A 27,042-nucleotide genomic window follows, 5' to 3' on the forward strand; every position below is an offset into this window, starting at 1 on the left:
TATTTTGATTTTGATTATTTTATTCTTTTATTATTATTATTATTTTTATTTATTTATTTTTATGTATTTTTATTTTATTTTTAAACTAACCTTGACTAACCTCCTTCTGAGTTTTTCCTAAGTTTTAGTTTTATTTATGTATTAATTTATTTATTTTTAATTTTTAAACTAACTTGTACCTTTATTAGCTTTATTTTATTATTTTTATTTTTATGTATTTGTTTTTCCTCTTTTACTTTGATTTATTATTAATTTGTCTTTTCAACTAACTTTTACCCTTACTAGCTTGGTTCATTTATATTTCTATTATTTTTTCCTTTTTATTTTATTCTCACTAACTATTATTCTATACCCTATGTATATTGTATTATAATATTTCTTATAACTTATATTTTTATTAAACTTTTGACTAAACAATAGCATTAACACCTATTTAATTATTTTATTTATATAAATTTTTTATATATTTTAAAAGAATGGTCATCGAATATAACTATATTATTTTGACTTTTTAACTCTGGTCCCATTAGTCAAAATTAGACGTTGGATAAGATAGCCGTTAGGGGTCTCTGCTCATACTATTTAAATTGCATAGCTAGATCTTTTCTTCAACTTGTCTTGACGATGAACCACACTAGTTGGTTTGAAACACGTCGACAAATGATATTCTATGTGATTTACGTTGAAGAATCTCTCATAAATTGATATGGATCACAGAAGCCTCAATTCGACAATCGGGATGAATAATTTCAAATAAATAAAGAGTCACGGTTTTGCATTTAGTCCTAATCCTAAGGATTACGAGAGCAACAGTGATGAGGAGCATGATGAAGAATTTCAAAAGAATGGAGTGTCACGATGGCCACTGTCCTAATCCTATGGACTATGAGAGCAATAGTGATGAAGAACATGATGACAAATTTCAAAAGAATGGAGTGTCACGGTGTCCACTTAGTCCTAATCCTATAGACTATGAGAGCATCAATGATGAAGAGCATGATGAAGAATTTCAAAAGAATGGAGTGTCACGGTGTCCACTTAGTCCTAATCTTATGGACTATGAGAGCAACAGTGATGAAGAGCATGATGAAAAATTTCAAAAGAATGGAGTGTCATGGTGTCCTCTTAGTCCTAATCCTATGGACTATGAGAGCAACAGTGATGAAGAGCATGATGACGAATTTCAAAAGAATGGAGTGTCACGGTGTCCACTTAGTCCTAATCCTATGGACTATGAGAGCAGCAGTGATGAAGACCATGACGAAAAATTTCAAAAGAATGGAGTGTCACATTGTCCTCTTAGTCCTAATCCTATGGACTATGAGAGCAACAGTGATGAAGAATTTCAACTGAATAGAGTGTCATAGTGTCCACTTAGTCCTAATCCTATGGACTATGAAAGCAGCAGTGATGAAGAACATGATGAAGAATTTCAAAAGAATGAAGTGTCACGATGTCCACTTAGTCCTAATCCTATGGACTATGAGAGAAGCAGTGATGAAGAGCATGATGAAAAATTTCAAAAGAATGGAGTGTCACGGTGTCCTCTTAGTCCTAATCTAATGGACTATGAGCGCAACAGTGATGAGGAGCATGATGACGAATTTCAAAAGAATGGAGTGTCACGGTGTCCACTTAGTCCTAATCCTATGGACTATGAGAGCAGCAGTGATGAAGAGCATGATGAAAAATTTCAAAAAAATGGAGTGTCACGGTGTCCTCTTAGTCCTAATCCTATGGATTATGAGAGCAGTAGTGATGAAGGACAAGATGAAGCACTTAGTCCTAATCCTAAGGACTATGAGAGTAGCAGTGACAAAGGACATGATGTAGTATTTTCAGTAAGTAAACAATCACATTTTTTACGTAGTCCTAATTCTATGGACTATGAGAGCAGCATTGACAATGCACACGAGGAAGAATATCCAATAAACATCGAGTCAAATTTTCCATTTAGTCCCAATTCTAAGGACTATGACAGTAGCACTGAAGAAGGGGAAGATGAAGAATATCCTCCAAGTTAGTATTTGAAAAGCACAACTGATCATAGTGTGGATAACATTCCTCAAAATGATGATGAAAATGCTTATACAAAAGATGATCCAATGATGGAGATGTTGCCAGGAAATATTGTATCGAGGAGTAGGAGAAGACCTTTTCGTATCAATGCAAGATGTTCTAGTTATACAAGGGGTAGAGTAGAATATCTGATGAGAAGAAGTTCTATCAGCACTCTCATTTCAAGTGAATGTTGTTAAAAAGATTGCTTGAAACATATGGATTTCAAATTTGCATTAGAGAAAAGGAAGAAATATTTGTCAATGAATAAAAGCATGCAAAATTCATATTTAGTTGGGTGCATGCAATCTACATTGTCAGGTTATGATTATCATATTGGGTCTTTATTTATCTGTAGAAAGGCTTTCAAAATGTTTCATTCGATGGGTAATTTTTGTCTCTTGAGAATCCAAGAAAATTTGGAAAAGGATCCAACATTTTATTTAAAAATATGTCATAAACGACAGTTTGGGCCATTATCAAATACCACAATGTCATGGATGAAAGATTTCTTTTCAAAGCATGAGAGTGTATGCCAAATTGAGAGACAATACATATTCCAGATAATTTTTCAAGATGAGAAATCTACAACTTATACAAAGAATATGCAGAAGGTTCTGAGGGACATGGTTGGTTTATTACATATCAATATTTTGTGAAGGTATGGAAGAAAGAATTCAACAATCTCAGTATTCCTAAGAAGACAAGGATGGGGATTTGGAGTACATGTGCTTCTATTAAATAAAAAAAGGACAAATGTGAAGGGTTAGAAAGAGGTAAGCATTCATAACTTTAACTTTTAAAATTGTATAGTCATCAGCTATGAAAACATATCTCTTAATGGCTTTCTTTTATGTTGTGTAGATTCAATTGTCAAAGAACTTTAGGAGCATCGTGAACAACAAACAAGTGAAAGGAAAAAGTTTTACAAGCATCGAAAGAAGTGTTATGATAATCCAAATAATTATTTGGGTTTGATAATTGATGGTATGGACCAAAAGAAAACACTTTTACCACATTTTGTTCGCATACCCAAAAATTTACAGGAGGAAAATTTTATTCAGTATCACTTGGTTAGTTGTATAGTCTTCAATGGGAAACTATTGCCAAGGGTGTACTTTACAGCTCCAAATATTCATAATGATGTAAATCTGGCAATAACCATAATTCATGATGTGCTTTCTCATTGGTCTGGTAATCTTCCTGAAGTTTTGTATGTACAATTGGACAACACTTGCCGTGAAAACAAAAATCAGATTGTTTTTGGATATCTAAACATGCTTGTTGAATTGAGAAATTTTCAGAAGGTAAAGGTTGGTTTCCTTCTTGTTGGGCACACTCATGATCATATTGATCAGATGTTCAGTCGTTTTTCAGTCACATTGAGGAGGAAGGAAGTTGGGATCTTTCCATCATTAATTGAATGTATTAAAAAATCATACATGCTAGAGCCTACTTTTGATGTGTTGGAAGAAACTATTGACATGCAAAGGTTTATTCTAGGATTGCATGGTGAGGAGACATGCATTGAACAACTTAATGACATTAGCTTCCAACATCAATTTCGTATCAAAGAAATTCATGGAAAAACACTAATATGGGGCAAGAAGTATTCAACTACTGCAGAATGGGCACCGTCATCAGGTTTGGAATTTTTGAAGTTCATTCCAGATCATCCAATATTTGCATCAAAAATATTGTTATTACAATCAATTGGTGAAGTTCATAATGCACACAGACAGAATAGAGATATAAATTATTCTAATTGCCTAGAAGAAATTAAAAAATGTATTAGATATACATATGAGTACTTTAACATTGCTGGTTCAGTTTGGTGGGAGTCATTTTTCAATAATTAAAGTGATATCATTTCAACAACAACAAATGAAGATATACCTTTGAAAAATCCATTTATTTGGCCACAAAATGTGTCAAATGAACATGAGGAAATAAAAATTGTTGAAAAACAAAAATCTCAAGGTATTATTAATTCTTCAAAGGCAGAGGAAAGAGAGATGTATATTGGTTCCAGAAGATCTCGTGCACAACATGAAGCCATGAAAGACCTTTATAGAGGTAGAGTACAAGATATTAAGGAGGGTTGCATGATCACAGTGCTAGCAGATGGAGATCCCAATGGCTATCCATTATGGGTTGCTAAGGTTATAAAGGTCTTTACAGAAAATGAGGATGTTACAGGTGTTGAAGTACATTGGTGTGCCACAAATACACACCCATTCAATGGTGTGTATAAGCCAGAGATGGTAGTTGAAATAAAAAATGGCGGAAAAAGAATGTTGACATACTTGTTTATGACTTCAATTTAACAAAGAGAGGAACTCTTTGCTTCAATACGATAGAGATTCTGAAAAGGTTGTTACTAGAAGGAACAATTGAGATGGGAGTCTACTGAAACTAGTCGTAGATCCAGAAGAATTTTGAAACTTGAAATGGTGGGCATGCATGTGGACTCAGATGGGGCACTAGTTGATGAAAGAGAAGAATATGGAACATCTTCGTCTGCATCCAGTCATTCATCTGAAGATGTGAATTCTGATGGTGTGCAAGAAAATATGAGTGATTTTGAATAATTTTTTAAGACAGTTTATATAACTGATGTTTTCATCACAACTTGAAATAAAATTTTGATTTCCATATGGTGTTAAATCAGAAGTTATGAGTCATTTTTATGTTGTTGGATTATATGTCTTAATTATGATGATTTTTATTGTTTAGAATATTTACAATGCAACATTAAATTAGAGATATAACGTATGTTTCATTCAATATACAATTAATGACATTTTGATTAATTTAGTCATGTAATTTGTTCATAATGTCATGGGTTTTTAATTTTATGGTTTGAAAAAATTCCAATTTTTCTTGTATCTTTAATGTCATGGTTGAAAACAATTAGAATTTTAGCAATCTTTAGTGTGATGTTATTATATGTTTAACAACATGGATGAAAACTAATAGAATTTTAATGTATTTCAGATCCCATTATTTTATCTTTATGGTCATTACTAAAACATGTTGAATTTATACTTAGGAAAGAAAAATGTTATTCTACCAAAAACAATAGTGTGTTTTTTTCCTCATAAACAATTGATCTTTTGCACATAAAAATTCGGTTTTATTAATATTTTTTTTAAAAATGTTGAAAATTGACCCTAAAAAAAAAAACCATCGTTCCAGTATCAACACTTTTCATTTTCAGGGTGTTTTTTGCACGAAAATTTCGTTTCACTGCCATTTTTAAAACATGTTCAAAATTGACCCTAAAAAAAAACCATCGTTCCAGTATACATATTACACACTTTTCGTTTTTAACACTGTTTTTGATGTTTTTTTCGGGGTTTTTTGGCCAGAGTTCCTGTTTCAAAGTTTACATTATTCTTCACAAATAAAACTGTAGAAAATAAATAGCACTGGAATAGAGAAAATACTAGCACACACACATACAAATTAACGTCGTTGTTTTTGGACAAAAGTCCCTGGAAAAACCCAATGCGGTAAAACTGGTGCAACATATGAGGGCTTTATTTTATTATGCAATAGTGAAATCTGAGTACAATCTATGGATGCCTAACTGGAAATCCAATCAGTAAGCATTTGACAAAAATAATTAGAGAGAAAAATTCTCTCACCCCACAAGCAACCTTGACACTAGCTTCTATAGAAAATTGGCTATCCAAACCTTGGCGTGAACCTTTCTGCACTGCCTCTGCGTAGTATCTCACACATGTGGCTCAATTCTACCTCTGAGAAAGCCGTATACCCTGTCTATGCTGTTGGAAGTGACTCTACGACCCTATGGAAGACTTTCTTGATCTCTGGAAACTGAATCGACCTCCTCCCCAGCTAAATCGAACTACTCTACGTCACCTTCTATGTAGTCTCTACACTGCTTTTGCATGGATCACTTCTGTCACTTGCTTTTGCCTCTCTAGATCTGGAAAAACTTCTTTCGGATCACTGTCTCTACCCCTCATGGACCCTGCTTCAATATCTGACTCTCCAACAAATGTTGATGCTCTTTGGAAACCGACCTTCCAAGGAAATCGAACTGCAAAAGTGTCTTCTCCAAGCGCCCATCGAATTCCTCTTATAATCCACAATTGGAGTTCCAATGACCAATATTAAAACTTAATCGATAGCTAGGATCATCTTGGAATCGGTTCATGTGAGTTTCTAGATGATTCTCATCTTGACTTAATTAATTAATCTAGATCCTTTACTTCATGGATGCATACAAAATTGCATTTAAAAGAGCGTGTAACCAAGTAACATAAATACATGAAAATAAGTGGAAATTAAAAGCAACATGAGATCAAAGGCACAAGATGATTTGATTACAAATTTCACCCAGTGTGGGCTATGTCTCCGGGCCCTGCTCAATGTGGGGAGGCCCCTTTCATTAAATGGAAGCAGAAATAAATTACAATCAAATTACATAAATGACCCTTATATCTCCACTTTCTGACATGGACTGAAAATGCAAAGCTCAACCACAGAAACAAACATTACATTGGATCCGTGGCGTGAAATCATGTGAAATGACTATAAACTTGACCTTGTTCTGAGTAAGTGACCTCTGAAGCTTTAAGGAACCTTTAGATTCCCTCAAGATTCCCTAGGAATATTTCTCGAAATTCGTGCCCGACTAGGTGCAATTCCAGCCTGGCGCTTCTAGTTCTACCTATGATTATGCCCTCGTGCTTATGTTGCTCGGTTGCACCTCCTCCTCCTCCTAGAGTAATTGATCAAGGTTTTTATGGCAATGGAGCGTTGGATCTTCCAACAAATAACCAAATGGCCTGTTGGTTGGCGGAAGCAAAATTAAGTTTTTTGTTGGGGAGGTCCCGGGGTCCAAATCGCGGGAATCCCCATTATGGCATGTTATAACAATGGTCATTCATTTCTTTGCATTGTTCATTGTTGTATGTGTGTGTGTGTGTGTGTGTGTATATATATATATATATATATATATATATATATATGGGCCACCCATTGGTGGGCTGGCTCACCTGGGCCGTGCGGGTTCCAACCCTACCAGCTCCCTCTTTGGGTAGTCGTTACACTGTTGGGAAGGCCAGGGTCTCTGGTGGCTCAACCCATATATGTTGTATAGTTTGTATATAAACACAATTCAGTTGGTGGGGTTGATGGCTCGCCAACTGATTAATTTTAAATTTTTTACCATATAAGGCATATTAGATAAATTTTTCCTGCCGAGTTTTTAGGGTCATCGAAAAAATTAACGAGGCAACAAATTCGCCCATTCCGGTGGCTAGATTCCATGTGTCGATCCTTTGCCAAATTGTCGCCTCATTAGTGACCGCCATTGGGCCTAGTTTGACCAGAAATTTGACCAGTGATAACTTTCACATACAAACTCGGATTGAGGTGTCGTTCATGCCATTGGAAAACTTGCACTGAGATATTCGATCAGACCCTGGTTCCATTTCAATCCAATGACTTTTATTTTTTGGGTTTTTTTAAAGTCACTACTATTTCTGGAGCCACCTAGATCATTCCTCCCCACTAATGAGATTTTGGTCCTCCAAAAGCATGCACACATCTTTCACACTGCCTATGTCCTTATCAAGCCACACTTTCAACATCTGCAATCCATGCAAACATGTGATACATTCTTTACATACAAGACAAAACATGACTCAAATAACCCCATACTTTCCAAGAGATTATAACACACACTCTGTGGTCAAGTTTACATCATAATAGAAACCAATATCCTAGATATCAATAAAAGGCCAAAACATCATTGTTGCTTTAATAAGCGATGGAAAACACATCGTCACTTTTACAATTATTCACAACACATGATTTACAAAATGTGACCATGACAAGCTACCATATCTAGTAAAACCATCTCTTACTCAACTAAGTTAATGGGTCATCATCCTGGAGCTAATTCTCTTGTTGAACATCTTCACCAGTTGGTTCCTTCATAAGTGCTTTTGGGCACGGAGTATCTGACACGTGGCTCTTTGGTGTCCAACCTCGTCGCAGTGACTACAATGATTCTTTTTCCTCAAAACTTTCTGGATCGTCTTGGAATGCTTACTCCTGGTGTGCCTCTTATAGGTGCCTATGGAATTCTCAATATCACTAGAATGTGAGGAGGTTCTCTCATCATCTGTTGTTGGTTGGTTGCTGGCTGTCTTGGAGCATTCCCCAACCTCTTTTCTGATGTATCCAAGTCCCGCATAGTGAGGAAATTCCTCCACTTTTTTGGGATTCATAATTCCTTGGCCATTAATGTTGAGGCCCTTTCCTTGATACCCCATTTTCTTCAACAATTTTGATCCAATTCCTATAGTATGTTTCTCAAACGTAGCGAAATCATCATCATAAAAAGAACATGAAATTGATGAATCACGTTTTACCTCAAGCTTGTTATGTTGCAACTTTTCTAAGGCCTCCTCCATAGCTTGTAAATGATGCTGTAACCTTTGTTTCTGCTTCTCTGCTTCTTGTAGGACTCTCCTTAGTTCTGCATTCTCTACCTGAATGCTTTGGTTAATCACCTTGAGTTCTTGGAGTGATGCAACATGTGGTACCCTCCTCATTTTTGGCACAACATCTGCTGAAATCTTCCTATCATCACCCGAATTAGAACCCAAGTAGATAAGTCCATCTTCTACAATCCCAAGAGAAACAATCTTCATTTCATCACATGAGTCTGATCCCAGGTAAATTGGTACAACACCTACCATAGCTGTGATCTTCTCATCATCCCGTGATACAAATTCTTGGCCTTGTTGCAGAGTTGCAACTATCTTCCGCTTCCCTTTTGTATCATTCCTTTTTGGCCTCAATTGTGGATGCAATTCCCAGCAATGTTACTCATCATGCCCCTCTTTTTCACAATGAGTACAAGAGGGCTTTTGTTCCTTTCTCCTAGTTGTTGTTGTCCTCTTTAGGAGGTCTTCTTGTTCATGCTTCCCCCTGCTTTCGAGATTACAACCTTCACACTAAATTCATCAAGAGTTTTATGCTCAAATAATAAAAATGAATGATGTAAATAATTATGCAAAGAGCCAATATATTTCATCAACATCTCAGAAGTGTACAATGGAACATTCAATGCTAATGCTTTTTTCCTAAACTCCTCTGTAAAATTCTGAACAGTTTGAACTTTACTTTGTTTCAAATGTTTCCATTCCATCATGGCCTTCTGTCTATAACCCAATGGGTAAAATTACCCTCTTAAAGCATAAATGAACTCATACCAAGATGAAAGAAGTTTACGACTACTCTTACCACCCTTTTGTAATTTTCCTTCCCACCAGACGAGAGCAGTGCCACTCATTCAAAGGGATGCTAGCTGGATCTTGGCTTCATCCTCTTTGATTATTTGTATGTGGCAATATAACTCAACCAGTCTGATCCAGTTGTCTAGCTTTTATGCATTAGATTCTCCACTAAACACAGGTAAATCAAATTTGACATCCAACTTGAAAAATGGATTTTTATGAGTTCTTCTACCTCTCAAATGATGAGAAGAGGATGAAAAGAAATTTTGCTAGAAGATGGAGAGGGGGGTTCATGAGGCTATTTTCCTCTTCCTTCATGATTTATTGAGGCATGATCATCTGGTTCTTTCTTCTCAGGCTTGATTGTATTCTCATATTTTGCAAACAACTTGTCAAATTTATTTGCCATGGTGAAGAAGATCTTGCAATAATTTCACTATTCCTCCATTCGAGCTTCCTCAACTGCCATGTTTCGTCTTCATGCTACATGCCACACTTCAGGATCAAAGGATTTTAGTTTTCCTTCTCCTCTTTGGAGTTGTTCTTGGTTAGCATTCACTCATGCAAATGGCATCAAGAAGACCTGCTTTGACACCAAACTTGATATGGATCTTTTACTTCATGGTAGCATACATAATTTCATTTAAAAGAGCATGTAAACAAGTAAAATAAACACATGAAAATAAGCAGAAATGAAAAGAAACATGAGATCAAAGGCACAAAACAATTTGATTATGGAGTTCACCCAGTGTGGGCTGCATCTCCGGGTCTTGCTCAATGAGGGGAGGCCTCTTTCATTAAATGGCAATAGAAATAAATTACAATCAAATTACATAAATGACCCTTATACCTACTTTTTCCGACATGGATTGAAAATTCAAAGCTCAACCGCTGAAATGGACATCACCATTGGATTCATGGTGCAAAACCGTGTCAAACGACTATATAAACTTGACCCTGTTATGAGAAAGTGACCTCTGGAGCTCTAAGGAATCTTTAGATTCCCTCAAGATTCCCTAAAAAAAGATTCTCCTAATATTCCCTAAGAATCTTTCTTGAAATCCATGCCCGATTAGGCACAATTTTGGCCTAGGGGCTCTTGGTTCTGCCTGCAATTCGAGCCTCATGCTCACACTGCTTGGTTCCTCCTCCTCCTCCTCATCGAGCAATTGATCAAGTTTTATATGGAAATGGAGTGGTGGAGCTTCCAACAAATGGCCGAATGACCTATTGGTTGGCAGAAGAAAAATTAAGTTTTTATTTGGGGAGGTCCCAGGGTCCAACCCGCGGGCCTCCCTGTTATGACATGTTATGATGGTCTTTGTTCATTTCTTTGCACCGTTCATTGTTGTATTATATATATTGGGGCCACCCATTGGTGGGTTGGCCCACCCGGGCCGGGTGGGTTCGAATCCCACTAACTTCCTCTTTGGGTAGTCGTTACATAGTTGGGCAGGTCTGGGTCTCCGGTGGCCCAAACCATATATGTTGTATAGTTTGAATATAAACACCATTCGGTTGGCAGGGTTGGTGGCCTGCCAACCGATTAATAGATTATTTTAATTTTTTACCTTATAAGTCACATTAGACAATTTTTTCCCACCGAGTTTTTAGGGTCACCATAAAATTAACAAGGTGACAAATTCACCCATTCTAGCGGCCGAATTCGGTGCACCAAACCTTTGCTAGATTGTTTCCTCTTTAGTGACTGCCACTGGGCCTAGTTTGACTAGAACTTTGACCGACCATAACTTTCACATATGAACTCAGATTGAGGTGCCATTCACGCCATTGGAAATCTTGCATTGAGACCTTCGATCTCACCCTTGTTCCACTTCAATCCAATGAATTTTATTATTTGAGTTTTTTTAAAGCCACTTCTATTTCTGGAGCCACTTGGATCATTAATACTGATTAATTAACTAGTTTTCTTAAGTTTGGACTTAGGAAACATTAAAAAATTGGTTAATAATCTAATTAAGTCACTTCTAGGTGGAATTTCCAGAAACAATTTGTGGGTCTTGGATATCTCATGTATTCTAGCCTCTCCACCAAATTTCATGGCTAGAATACATCTGATGTTACAAAAATTAACAGTTCATCAACCATGAAAACTATGGGATGGAAAAGTATGGACGTAAGTCCATTGGCCATGAACACTGTCATATGAGAAAGTATGGAAGTAGGTTTGTCGACCATGAATGTTGTCAGATGTAGATGTCAAAGTATCGACGTAGGTTGGTTGACCATGAACGCTATCGGATGACAAAGTATGGACATAGTTCCTTTGGTTGTGAATGTCGTCAGATGGAAAAAGTCTCTCTCTCTCTCTCTCTACACACACACACACACACACACACACACACACACACACACACACATATATATATATATATGGGATCCATTGATTATATGGTATTGCATATCTATATACTGCAACGGTAATTCATCAACTCACCATGTAATGACAACCTGTATGAGCGTGGGGTGGACTCAAACACCCGATCCCATATAGTGTATGGTGTATGGAGTATACAAGAGCCATATTCAGAATGACGAATGACCGAGATCATTGAAGAACGATGATCTCTAAGTGTGGTTCCAACAATTCAAATATAAGGCAAGGGAAACAATATTTGGTGATAATAACAACTCATGAAATGTCATGTGTATGCACTTTATGTAGTGGTTCATTCATCCACATGTGAACGTTGACGTAGTGCTAATGCATATTACCATTTGAGAGTGTGTGTGTATATATCTCTCTCTCTCTTATATATATATATATATAAGAGCACATATAAGAGTGTTTTGTAACATGGAGATCCATGCCAACACGGTTCGAAGTGTTGATGGGTAGAAAGCTAAGCCAAAGGGCACATAGCACTCGTGAGTGGAGCATATTTTATGTGTTATCGATATATATATATATATATATATATATATATATATATATATATATATATATATATATCTAAGAGCACATATAAGAGCGTTTTCTAACATGGAGATCCATGCCAACATAGTTCGAAGTGTTGATGGGTAGAAAGCTAAGCCAAAGGGCACATAGCACTCGCGAGTCGAGCATATTTTATGTGTCATTGACATATGTTTCGAAAATCATATAAGAGTATACTATGAAATCCATCGATAGTCCATTGGACCTTGTTAAAAATGAACATGGAAAATAGTTCGCCTCACTAGCGAGCACGCAGCCATAGGGTCACCTCTAGCAAAGCCAAAGGCAGTGCTCATGGAAGACAACATACCTCTTTTTCTGCGCATCATTTCCATACTTTGACAACTGACCATATTCAGCTGGAACTTGATCATGCTTCCTCAGAAGCAATGGTTGATTAAGATGAATTTTCAGATGTTGAAATTTTAGATATTGTAATAGAATGGATACCTAATCCCAAGCACTCCAAGGGAAGATAAAATGTATACATTTTCACTGTAGAGTTGTACTAGCATATAAATCTTTCGTAGACAAGGTTCTATTTGAAGGAAATGATGCCCAAAGAGAGCTCTCACTCCAGTTAGATGATCTTTAGTCAATGCATCACAATATGTCCCATGAGTATAGGGATATGGCACTTCGATTGGCTTGTATGGAGGATTTGTTTTCTAAAGGGAAAGTTCCAGATTATCCTGACACTTCAATAGCAATTATTCTGCATTTCCATGAATTTCTTCATGAGTATTTGTTTTGACATTACTCTCTAATTTTACATATGTTTTTTATATATCTGATCCATCAACAACATGGTTGCAATTTTGTAAATTATGCATATTTGATAAAATCTAGTAACATTGATGTTAGCAGCATGCACATGAAATGGTTTAAACATGGGACTTTTCATGTCTTTTTTTGGACTAAAGCACTACTTTTTTGTTGTTGGTTTGGTTTCCCCTGTAGCAAACCATGAAGCATTATATATCATGTTTAGAAATATGAAGCATTATTATTTAAATTTATTTAATGTGATACCCATATTATGATTTGTTTATTTTTGGAAAAATTGTTTGTAATTTTATTAATAAAAACAAAATTACGATGCAATCAGTTGAATCCATTTATTATTTTTATTAACTTTTACTTTTTATTACCTTTTTTAATTGAGTTGACATTATGTTTTATTATCTTACTTTTTGATCTAAAGTGTCATTTTACAAGAACCGCGACATCTTATATACAAGAAAATTTATATACAAGTTGTACTTTGATAACTACACATTTAAGAAATAAAATGTAAATATTATGTTAGTTTTGATTTAATGTGATATTAAGATGGATTTATGTTGGTATACTTATGTATGTGAGCATTTAATATCACAAAATTCACTATTGATATTGTGGGTTGGAAAAAACAATCAAGAATTGTTAAATAAATTTCTCTTCTTCCCATTATAGATAGATTTAATTTCTATAATGTTGTTTTTATATTTTTTTCCTTAAGAATAAAAATGTAACTTTTATTCATATAAAAAGAAAAAATGCATATTGAAGGGACATAGTTTCCCTACCATTCTTTTATATGTGACCAAACCATAGAGAAAAACTGCAAGTGACCATGCAACTTCAAGTAAAAAAGGCTCAAAACAAGAAGTCTCATATTACAATTTACAATATACAAAATAACATCTATCCTTAATTAATTTCATCTATTAAACAAAACAAGAAACTTGGACAATGATTTTCTCGACAAATTGAATAATAATAAAATTTCCACATCCATATAAATTAAGTGGTTGGTAAACATGGATAGGATAGGCATTAAAACATTTGCCTCACTATACATTTCACATTGCCAAAGATTAACAAAAACTAAATTATAAATTTATTTTAAATTATTATTATTAATTATAAAAATAATTAATATATAAGTTAAACATATATACATGCCCAAAAAACCATAACTCTTTTCACAGTAAAAATATTTTGTATATATTTTATTTTAATTTTATTTTATAACATTTTTAAAATTAAGATGAAAAAGAAGAAGACATAACTACTTTGAGATAAATATCAACTCTCTAACTATTATTAAATATATTCCATGGATATTCCATTGAGGTTAAATCCTACCATTCATCTATTAATGATTGATATTTAAATTATCATTATGGAATCCCTATTCCAAAATAAACACACCTATTGACATAATTGGAAACATGGAGTCTTCCAAACACTTGAAATAGTACACCAACCTCCCTTGATCAAATGTCCTAAATCTCCTTCCAAAATATGGAAATAGTACACCAACCTCCCTTTCCCAAATCTCCTAAATCCCTTCCTCAAAATCCAACCCTTGCCCAGACAAAGCACTAACTTCCAATTTTTTCTCCCTTTAAAGTTTAAATATGGGTGTTATGGGCCATTTTGTCACATCCAATTAGTGATCCTCCTAATGGGATCAATCAACATCCTATTTCCCCTTGCCACCATCTTGCACAAAGCCCTAAGCATGTTCCCTTCATCCCATAGAGTTTCAGCCCTAAACTGCTTCATCTGAGCCAGTTTGAGGACCAACGCTCCCTGTAAGCATACTGAGGTGCGTTCACCAACAGGTTTCTCCACTATGTCTTGCATCGGTCACCAGAAGGTTGCTCCCCTTTGCACTTGCATTGGTTCTAGAAATCCAGGAGAATGATTAGGATTCTGGAAGCTTCCTCTTCTAGGAGTTTCCAGAATTTGTTTCAACTAATTACCTTGGATAAAACATTCATATCATATCCTTCCCTACTTTGGAGTTTTCACCACTTATCCTTTGATCCTATCCCTCCATCAAAGGTGGATATCTTACCTTATATTGGTAATTGGATAAGAACTCCCAACTTACCCTACTTCTCTATATATTCCCAACCTTCTATGTGGTTGGGGTTTGGATTTTGGAGAGTAATTATGCCCTTATACCATTGTAGTGAGTGGTCATCATCTCATGTATTTAGGGTGATTGGAGGTGAATATAGTGATAAGGAAAGGACAAGTCAACAACTTGGAGGAGCTCTTCTACAAGATCAACTACTACTTATGGTTGTAATCTCCTTCAATTTATATTAATGCAAATAATTCATTATTTTCCTATATGTGATGTTGTTATTTCACTTATTTCAATACCATGTTGATATATTGAATGAAGTACTTAGATGATACTGCATAGATCTTCTAGTTTCTTGGCTTGTGTTATTTGACTGTGAAGGTTCTAATTTTGGCATTCAGAGTTGGAATTGGAGCTTCCAAGCTAAAGAAGGAGCAAAGTGTGCGAATGATTCCAGGTAGACCTCACTCCATCATCTATTTACTTTAATGAAAAGCATTGTGTTCCTTGTCTCTCTGTTATTATAGGTTAGCCATTGACCTAGGGGGATACTTTTGTTTGAAATCGTAAATCCCGTATAACAAATTGTCGACTCCATTAGGGAACAAAGTATTCCCTTGGTGGTTTCCTTGTCCCTTATGTTTGATTACCTCCTTGACAGACCTTTGTTGTATCATCCAACCAAGAATAGACCTAGGAAGTGATTTCATTGAGCTCTTTTTGCAATTTTATGCTGGAATTCTCTTTCCCAGGCCCAACGCACCCCTTGTGCCTTTGACATAGAGTTACACCTCACCATGGCCCACTCTGCACTAGCGTTGCAATGCACCGGTGCTTCTTTTGCACTAGCGTTGGCCCCTATTTTTGCATGAAAATTGTCTTGGTCCTTGAGCCTCTCTTTGGTCAGCGTACGTCCAACTTAACTTCGCTAAGTCTTTGATGTCTTGTGGTCTCTCTAAAGCCTCTGTTTGGTTTGCATTTGTGTTTTTTTCCTTTGGTAAGAATTGGTTTTTATTTTTCTTTGTTCTTATCATTTGGTCACTTGAAAACTAATTTCGTTTGATTGTTGGTCACTTGGATGAATTGTTGTTCTAGTCCTCATTCTGAAAAGTGTAATTGAATCAATAATTGAACATTTGCATCTTATTTTTCTTCATTTCGAAAATTAAGTGTGGTGAAAAGAAAAATTTTGCATCGACATTTAGGGTTTTTCATGTGCATTAGCATAGGAACAGTTGCATCAGAAAGGAAATTGCATCTTGCATCTTGTTTGCTGCATATTGTGTGCTGCATCTTGATTGTTTCTTCCCTTCCTTAGATATATTTTCATTGAAAGAGAAAGGATTTCTATTTTAATCAGTAGTTGCCTTTTATGGCTACTCTTGAATTACCAGATTTAACTCAGCTTACTAACGACCCCATTTCTCATTCACCATGGCGGTCAATTATTCCCACTAAGTTGCCTTCTGATATCCCAAAATTCAATGGGAATCCTAGAGAAGACTCATTAACGCATGTTATGATGTATCATCTATGGTGTTCATCCAACTTCCTTAATGATGATTCCATTCGACTTCGTCTTTTCCAATGAATGCTTACAGGTATCACAACTAAATGGTATATTGAGTTACCTAGAGTGTCGTTTCATGACTTCAACACTTTAGCCACTACCTTCCTTACACATTTCTAGTTACCCATCAGATATGAAATTGGAACGAAACTATTGACTAACTTCAAATAATCAAACTCTACTCACATTTTAGATCACATTCATGAGTGGAGACGTCGTCGCCGATTGGTCAAGACTTATGTTCCCGATTAATTGTTAGCGGAATGGTTTGTCAAATCTCTATTAGCTCCCATAATAGAAGATGTGGCCAAAGGTGGAGTCATGACCGAAGAGCAAGTTATTGCTCGTGCTCAGTATTTAGATATGGTTTATACCCAATCAAGCATGCTCTATGATAAGATACCAAATGCTTTGAGACCCTCGAATATTGTTCCTCCTCCACCTAGTAAAGAATCTCATGCTACTGATGGCATTATAGGTTCTTCCAATTCGTAGTCAGCGAGTAAACCATCTAGTATTTCTCTTACCACTCCTGCACAAAACCCTCCACCCCATCCTCCTGCAGCTTCTACTTCAGAGATAAATTCCATCTCATATGATAAAGGCAAGTCTCAACAACAACTTGGAAGCAACAAGAAAGGTAAAGGTAAGAAAAAGAAGGATTCCTCACCGCAGGATAAACAAACAAATTCATCTTCCAATGAGAAACAAAAGCCTCAATACCCATGCTTGATTTGTAATGAGGATCACTTTACATGTGATTGTCCACACCACACTGAAGTGAATCCGTTTCTTATATTAGTCACTTCTCTCGCTGTGCTGACTGACCCGTTTCCCAATTAGGAGACTCATATGGTTTCTAGGGATGCCTCTTCCCCTAACACATTTTTGATGTCTTCCTCCTCAAAGATGAAGTCTGATGTCATGGTGGCCACTCAAAATAAGGACTATAGTAATGAAAATCCACCGAATGGTCAGGCTATTGATCAACCTTCAAGTTTAGCACGACTTTCATCTTATCCTGTTCCACCTCCGGTTCCTATGGATTTGACTATCAAGACTCCGAAGGGTGTTATCCATAAGTTTGCTTTCAACCCTCATTTGAGAGCCGCTAAAAATTACAACGTAGTTGAAGACTTGACTCAGTCTCCATCAGCTATGTCAACTCTTGAGGTGTTGCAAAATTGCCCCACCCAAAAGAAGGAATTGTTACAAGCTATCATATGTGTGGATCCGTCAGATTCCAACCTAGTGATTTTCTCTCATGAAAACTATACCCCTCGACTTCCGGCTTAGTTAGCTTTTATGATTCAAGTCATTTAGATGGTAAGAACATTCATCGTTCTATTATGAACGAGGGAGCCTCAACCTACATCATGTCTTTGTATTGCTGGAAGGTGATTGGTTCACCCCAACTGAGTCAATCAGGCACCACATTAAAAGCCTTTGATGGAAGGACATAAAAACCTCGTGGGATTATGAATTCCCTCCAAGTGGAACTGGGGGGAAAAGATGTCTCCAGTGAAGTAGAAGTTATCGACGAACCTTTAGATTATAATCTTCTACTTGGAAATACATGGGTTTACGATATGGATTCCATCGTTTCAACTTACTTATGAATGATCAAATTTCCTCATAAAGGTGGGCTTGTGGTCATAGATTAACTCGCCTTTTTCACCTCTTATCCCAATGTTACTAGAAGTGTCCCTCTTGTAGGGGAAACCCTACATTCCTGTCAACATGTTGGAGTTGATTTATTGAAGGATACATTGCTTATGGGAACCTTTTCACTCCCTCCCCCTCTCCTTCCCATCTCCTCCCCTTTGGTTGTTTATGTTGACATGATATCATCCTTTACGATCCTAGTCATTCTATGGATTGTACCTGATGAAACTAACATCAAAAGTTTTAGCGGACGAATGTTGCTTAGCCCCGTTGAGAAATATTACAAAGCCATCTACTTGGCTTGTGTGGCCCTTACTTTTTGTTTCATCAATTGGATAGATTGATCGTTGGATTATGGCACACCCTCTGATCCTTTCTCACATACATTCTCTACCGATGAAAGCATTATGGAAATCGTGATGTCAAACGATGTGCCGTGGAACAAACATCATCATCGTTCCGCCTTCCTAGATACCATTGAAGATTATCTCAGTTGTGTGTACCTACCTAATTTTGTCGAACCCTTTACGAATTCTATTTCCATTCATGAGATCGACTCTGAAAAGAACCTTTCAAATATTGAAGAAACCATTCCTTTCGATATTTTAATTAAACTAGGAATAGTAAAAAAATTATACATCAGAGGATCTTGTTCTTCATCTGAAATCAAGATTTATCGAGCCCTTTTTCATGAGTTTAGAGATGTCTTTGCCTGGACATATGAATAAATGCCAAGTATTGACCCAAACATAGTAGTGCATGAAATCAAGATGTATCTTGATGCCAAACCCGTCCGGAAGCGCCTCCGTTCGGTCCATCCCAAGAAGGCTGCTGGGATAAAAGCTGAAATTGAAAAGCTTCTTTGGGCTAGTTTCATATACCCCATTCCTTTAACTGATTGGGTATCAAATGTTGTCCCTGTCATGAAGAAACAGGGCACGATCCAAGTATGTGTCGATTATTAGGACATAAATCGAGCTTGTCCAAAAGACAACTACCCGACCCCATTTATTGACCAGATTGTTGATGACTGCGTTGGCTGCGAGATTTATTCATTTATGGATGGATTCTTGGGCTATAATCAAATCAACATTCTCTCAGTGGACCAACCTAAAACTGCATTTATTTGTCCCTGGGGTACTTTTTCTTATAGAAAGCTCCCTTTCAGTTTAAAGAATGCAGGGGCCACATTTCAACGTGCGATGGATTACGCTTTCCATGACATCAAGCATATTGTGCAACCGTATCTAGATGACCTCCCTGCTCACTCCAAGCATAAGGCTGATCATCCCATGCATTTGCGGGCCATTTTTCTCTGTTGTAGACATTATAACATTAGACTTAACCTGCACAAATGTGTGTTCCGTATTGGTTTTGGATGACTCCTTGGTTTCATCATTTCAAAACAAGGAATTCATATTGATCCTTTAAAGGTCCAAACAATATTTCTTGTGCCTTCCTCCATCGTTCAGTTACAAAAACTCCAAGGGAAAGCCAACTTCTTGAGGAGGTTTGTCCCTAACTATGATGATCTGACGAAAGGATTTACTCTCTTATTGAAAAAAGGGATTCCCTTCCATTGGGATAATGCTGCGCAGAAAGAATTTGATGCCTTGAAAGATGTACTAGTTCAGGCATCTCTCTTATAGCCCCCCGACTATCAACGCGACTATTTCCTGTACCTAGCTGCAACCATCTCGACTATAGCTATGGTGTTGGTCCAAGAAGACGATATGGGGATTGAACATCCCATTTATTATCTGATTCAGAACCTCAATGATATTGAGGTATGGTTTACTCATGTAGAAAAGTTAGCTTTGGTGTCCGTTCAAGCTGTCTAGATATTTCCCCATTACATCTTGCTTCGCAAAACTATGGTTGTTTCGGATTGCAACCCTATGACATAGATATTGTCACGTCAATTGGTGGGGGGGAAATACTCTAAGTGGATCACTATTATCCAAGATTTTGACCTGGAATTCATCAAATCCAAGTTGAAGAAATCCTTAGTTTTTGCTGAGCTAATGTGCGATCTCCCTTCCCTTGATGTCGAATCTACATATGAAGATTCCATCCCAAATGAGTCATTGCTCCTGATCTCGTCATCCGACCCATGGTATGGATATTTTCTGATCTATCTCTAGACCTAGAATTTCCGACCTAATACCTCTTGCTTATATCAAAGACGTATCCGGTACCAATCCCGAAATTATGTGATTATTGGTGGCACTCTTTACCGTCTGGTATCAATACAATTTTATGGAGGTGCCTCACTCTTGAGGAGGCCGAGAAAGTCCTGAATGAATTCCACTTGGGGGCATGCGATGGACACTTATCTGGTTACACCACTGCACAAAATATCTTACACACTGATTACTTTTGGCCCACAATTTTCTGCGATTGTATCCTCGTAGACCATAAATGTCATGCGTGGCAGATCTATGATCGGAAAATCCGTGTTCCTCCTTCTCTGTTGCATCCCATTGTCATCATTAGTCCCTTTGCGAAATGGGGTATCAAATTTATGACATGTAACCCTCATTCGATCGGGGGGCATGTCTATATTATTTTCATTGTTGACAACTTTACCAAGTGGGACGAAGCGATGCCTACATTCAATAACATTGGCGAAATGACTGCTTACTTTTTCTTCAATCACGTGATTGGTAGGTTTGGTGTTCTGCAAGCAATAGTAATGAATCATGGGAAGCACTTTCAGAATCATATGATGACCAAATTAGCTGCCAAATTGGGACTTTCACATGAAAATTCCACTCCTTATTATCCTCAGGCTAACATACAGGTTGAGGTGATTAACAAATTTCTTAAGACTATGCTTCAACGTATGATAGGGGTCCACAAATAAGACTGACACTTGCTTCTCTTTTCTACCTTGTGGGCATACCGAACCTTAGTTAGGAATGCTACCAGATTCACATCCTTCCAGTTGGTCTATGGTCTGGAAGCGATCCTCCCCATCGAATGCAAAATTCCATCACTGAAATTAGCATTGAACTTATTCCTGCTACTTCCATAGAGGAGAAGAATCTTTTACATCTAACTCATTTGGATCAAACCTGACATGATATCGTGTTAAGCAATGAATCCCATAAAAGATGCATCAAAGCACAATATGACAAAAGTGTCAAGCCTAGAGTCTTCTCGGAAGGATATCTAGTTTTCTTATATGATCAGGAGGCTGAAAAGTTAGGTCAAGGAAATTTCTAGCCTATGTGGATGGGCCCATATATTGTTAAGCATGTCCTTGCAAAAGGGGCTTATGAGTTAGTAGATATCGATGGAGTTCCACTGGCGCAACCTATAATTGGGTTATACCTCAAAAAATACTATGCTTGATCCCATACATAGTACACTGTGTACATATTGTTTATAGGTGTGCTGAGTGTGTTTGCAGTGTGTTTTTTAAAGTTTCCCATGGTTTTTTTGACTCTTTTTACTTTTGGATTGCAGATGTCAACCTCTCTCGAATGGTATATTGGTTATGCTGATGGTGCTAATCATAGTACTCAAAACCTATCCTCTCCAACATGGGCTATCTTTGGTCCAAATGGAAAGCTAGTGAGTATGCAAGGGATTTGCATTGGTCGCTCTACTAATAGCATCACTGAGTATAGCGCAGTGGTTGATATACTATCTGATGCTATTTCACATGGTATTCACCGTATAGTCATCAGGATTGAGTCATAGCTCATAGTACTACAACTCGCTAATATCTATTCAGTGAGAAATCCTTCCATACTTCGTGTTGAACCTCATAATTACCCATGAATTACCCTCTCCTTGACTTTTTTTCTCCCTTTTTTCTCTCGTTTTCTCACAAGACTATAGACCCAATCAATGATAAATGCTAGGTTTTGTCTTAGGGAAAGCATTAAAATGATAACCATATTATATTTTCATGTTCTTGCTATTTTAATAGATTTTTGCAAATTAGCTACAGAACGTAGCCTATTCTGTAGCTAACAGTGGATTCCATAGCTACTCTCATGGTTTGGCACGTTCCAGGTGTCAAATGAAGAAATGGGCCACATGGGAATTTCTAGAATCATCTCCACATGGATTCTATCCTATTCACTTGGTCTAGATCGACGGAAAAGAAAGCCTAAGGCCATGGTCAAAGATGAAGTCAAAATACGTTATCTAGAAGCAGTAGGACTCTTGATTTGCTCTTTCATAGCTAATCAAGAGTCTAACAGTTCTGTTGAATATTTAATTCGAATTAGCCACCTGTAGCTGATCAGAAGTTTAAATAGTCCTATTACAATTCGAATTAAGCCACCTGTAGCAAGTTTTTCTCATAAATAGTCATGTTAGATTTAATTCGAATTAGCCACCTGTAGCAAGTTTTTCTCATAAAACAGTTATGTTATTTTCCTATAAATATCGGTTGTATGGAACTGAGAAGTAGTTAGAAGTTAGAAGGAATTACGTTCAGGTTTTTTGCTGATACTTTGTATTCAGACTTCGTTTTGTTCATAATACAAACTTCATGTTGTCAATGATGGTTTAAAGTGCATCCTTAACTAGCTAGCATTCCAGCCACATCAGTTGTAGAGGGCCCCTACACTGAAGGATGTTTTTAATTTGTTGTTTTCAGTTTAATTTCTATTACTTTGTTTTCAACAAGTCTATTTTCGAATTTAGAATGATATTTCATTTCAATTTTTAACCAATAGTGTAAGGATAAAATCACAATTGTGCAGCCTTGTTATTCTAGGATATTTCATGGAAAAATGACTTTGTTTCCAAACTAAATTAAGATTGAAGTAATAAGAATACAAAGTTGCTTAGTTTTCTTATTGTTTTGTTATTTATTTTCCTAGGATAGAATTGTCAATTAACTGTGTTAATGGATGTTTTCAAAAATGATTTCAAAATGATGATGATCCTAACTTAAATGGTTAAATATCTAATTCATACAATGTTCAAATTTACTCAGTATATTGTTAGTTTTACATGCTTTTAACTTTTTTTTTTGCTTTCAGATCCTTAGTTGCATTACTGATATTCCAAAAAATCATTTCAAGGAGATTGATTTCATCATATTCCAAAATTGAATGGTTGAATGTTTAAATGAATGCAATTACTGAGTTACTTTCTGCATCAATATCAATTTTGGTTTTAAGAATTAGATCCATGGATTAGGACTAATGAGGAGATAAGATAGATACTCTGTTTTCTGATTAGGTTCTAACTAGTCAACAGTTCTTGGTCTATTGTTAGGAAATTAGATTAACTTAGGAACCTTTCCTTTCCTTTAAAATTCATTAGATCCATTTAAATTTTCTCATAGGTTGTACATTCTTAGACATCAAAGAACAGAAACCCCCATAAAAAACATAAAATACAAAACAACGAAGCAAGAGAAAGGTTAACTAAGCACATATAATGCATAACACTTCATCAGTTTACAAGCCTTGGTTGATAATTTATGCAAGAAATTTAGGACACTAAATTGACTAAACACTTCGCATGGTCTCGAGAGTGCATCTTCTAGAAAGATATTTCGATTTCATACGATATGAACATATTTTTAGAAATCTGACCACATTGGCAGATGCCCTAGCTAATTTTGTTTTAGATCGACATTTGAAAAGAATGTAAAAACTTTCAATTCACATCACATCATAATGAAAGCATAATAGGAACTAGGAAACATTGAATATATACATACATACATACATACATACATATATATATATATATATATATATATATATATATATATAAGTTTGGTTTTACAAAATGTGTGCCCCTAGACACATATGGCCACATTGCCCATATAGAAACTACATGCAAAAAATCTAAGTAGACAAATCAATGGTGCTCATGATAAAACAACACTGCATGAGCTATCTTGCGCAGTAATCGACCAATACAACTAGGCACCCCTATTGTGTGTCAGTGAAGTCACAATGGAAACTGATTGACCACGGTCTCATCAATCCCGTGTGTCAGTTCTTCCATGTGGCGCTCCACCTATGATAGGATCTCAACTACCTAAAGATCATGTAGTGCATCCCATCCTATCACATCGACCTATACTGGTTCAACTGCCTGCTCCTATGGCTGCCTCTTTATGTGACGGGGATATGTAGCACCTACTGGTCGAACAGGTCCCATATCTGCTTGAAAACATCAAATAGTTTAGTCTCAGGAACATCAAAAAACACAAAAAAGCGTAAAACTTTCAAAAATGTAATGATCGACGTATCTTACCTGAAGCATCCCATTGCTCACCCCCAGGCCACTCAAGCTTGGGTTAATCATGGAAATCCATCCCTGTGTAAGGATAATCATCAATAATGATGAACTATCTGTGCAGGCACCCAAATAAGGTTGGTGAAAATTTGATCACTGATGGGCCTACATGTTGACTCATATGGTCTATCCACCTCCTCATCGGTGGGGTCCTTGGATCGATGGGCTCAAGTAGAATCTACTAAGGCAGCAATAATGGTACCCTCTCTAGAGAAAAAGAGACTAAGATCACGCCATAGCCGAAGCTCTTCAACTTCCACTCCTTTTCTTTAGTAAAATGTTGCTTCAAATTAACCAAGACACCCTAACTACAATTGAATACTGTCAGCTCTAGACACTTTATCCGATACTGCATGTACGATTTGCTTGGTACATGTAGTATTAAGTTTCCTGCCAATCTTGCAATAATGAACAAGATCGTTCTCAAAGGTAATTGGGTTACATCCTTTATGCTGATCTTTCCATCCCTAGTAGGAAGGGCTTGAGGTCTACAATAGGTAGCAATATAGTATTTCACTATCTCACTGCCACTTCTTCCACCTAGAAGAGAGATGGGGGCACCTCGCTTTGATAATCATGTCAGAAAGTAAATATCCTCTACCTATATCTCAAGTAGATTCTCCCCAAACCTGAACGCCTGTGCCTGAATGTCCTTTAAACGGAAAAGGTATTTCAACAACTCCATCTGTTGCCTCATACCAAGAAGCTAAAATAATTTCAATAACCCACAATTTTTGAGCACCTAGATGGTAGCAGGGTCGTTTTCCGCATTCAAGTCTTGTTCCTCATGTTCTCTTTCTATCCAAATGAATGCCATTTTGTGCTAATGGCTACTTAGAACATTAACACGGAATCCATTAGACTCTTTCCCATGCAAAAAACCTGACAAAATTTAAGGTAAAACTGAAAGAAAACTTAGACAAATGCACCCAATGCACCCCAACAGTGTTTACCAGAGCGTTGGACCTTTGCCTGCAATGTTCTTTTTCCTATGTGCAACGGAATTTTCGGCATGGGGGGGGGGGGGTTGTGTTGGTCCCATGGTGTTTTTTATGAACCCCAGGGGCCTCAAAAACTTAAAATGTTTGCATGAAAACAAAAAAATGGACCGTAGAAAGATAGACAAAGGTTTCAGTTCCTACCTACAAGCGATGAAACTCGAAATGGTTCCATGGATTGGTTGCAATCAGTGTTGAGAAATGACAACAAGAAATTCTAGTTTAATTTGTCCTTGAATTAAATTGAGAATTAAATTCGAATTCTATTCTCATAGCAACTTGTAAATAGTTAATTAAGTTTAATTAACTTAATTAGCTTAGGAATTTCGAGTTAGAAGTCTTTCTATAATCATGTATATGTTCTCCCTAAGTTTTTAGGGGTCTAGTATGATTTTAAATTGAGTTGGAAATTAGATCACTTAGTTTACTGAGTTAAGTTCAGTTAAATTAGTTCTAAATTGTTTTTGGAACTAATAGAGGACTAACAGTCAGCTGGTGCACTAGTGCTACTCTAGTTAACTAAAGATTCCCTCATGAGAAACTCATGCATGTCGATTATGAGAAAAACCCAGTTGATACTAGAGTGCAGGGACAATGTACTATCAATGGTATTATTTACTGGAGTGTAAATATCATGCATGGATCAAAGATTGATCCTATGTTTGGATTGTGTAGTTTTGGAAGCACAAATTCCCTTTAAATATGGGCTATTAATCCTAGGAAATATGCAAGAGACCAGGATCTTGGAGAGCTTTAGAATTGGCTAAGTGTTGGCTAAGAGCTAGTTTGTGAGCTAAGAGAGTTGAGCATACTTGTGCGGAATTGTTCTAGTGAGAATACGCTTTGTATCTTCACTCAAATTTATGATATATGAAATACAAATAGCAGGGTTTTGAGCAGTGACTTTCCCCAGATACATCTTGTGTTATGTGCCATTGATTTATCTTTTTCTTGTTCTTATTGTTTTCATCGATCTATTGGCTTCCGTTGGTTGAAAGTAGAAGTAGATTCTTTTCCTGTGCTTTAGTACATTGCATGAGCTTGTGAATCTACAATATTTTTTGCATGGTATCAAAGCTAAGAACAATATACTAGAGGAGATTTCGAAGTTTTTAGTTTTGGGTTACAGGTGAAATTCAAATTTGTAATACATACTTCAGGATCGACAGATGGTGTTATACAGTTTGCGGCTCGAGTATACCTTGGAAGGAAGCTCAAATTTTATAGCCTAGGGAGGAAAATGGACGTTGTTCTAGAGGATAATGGCTTGAAGGAATTTGTTGATCAAGAAATTCCTAAGCCAGCAACATCGGATGCAAAAATTTTGGCCGAATGGAAGAAGTGTGTGGTGAAGGTGAGGTGAA

Source organism: Pinus tabuliformis, chromosome 3_2 (genome assembly GCF_031772625.1).
Source record: "Pinus tabuliformis cultivar Carrire ecotype Pingquan chromosome 3_2, CPIR1, whole genome shotgun sequence".
Lineage (NCBI taxonomy): Eukaryota > Viridiplantae > Streptophyta > Pinopsida > Pinales > Pinaceae > Pinus > Pinus tabuliformis.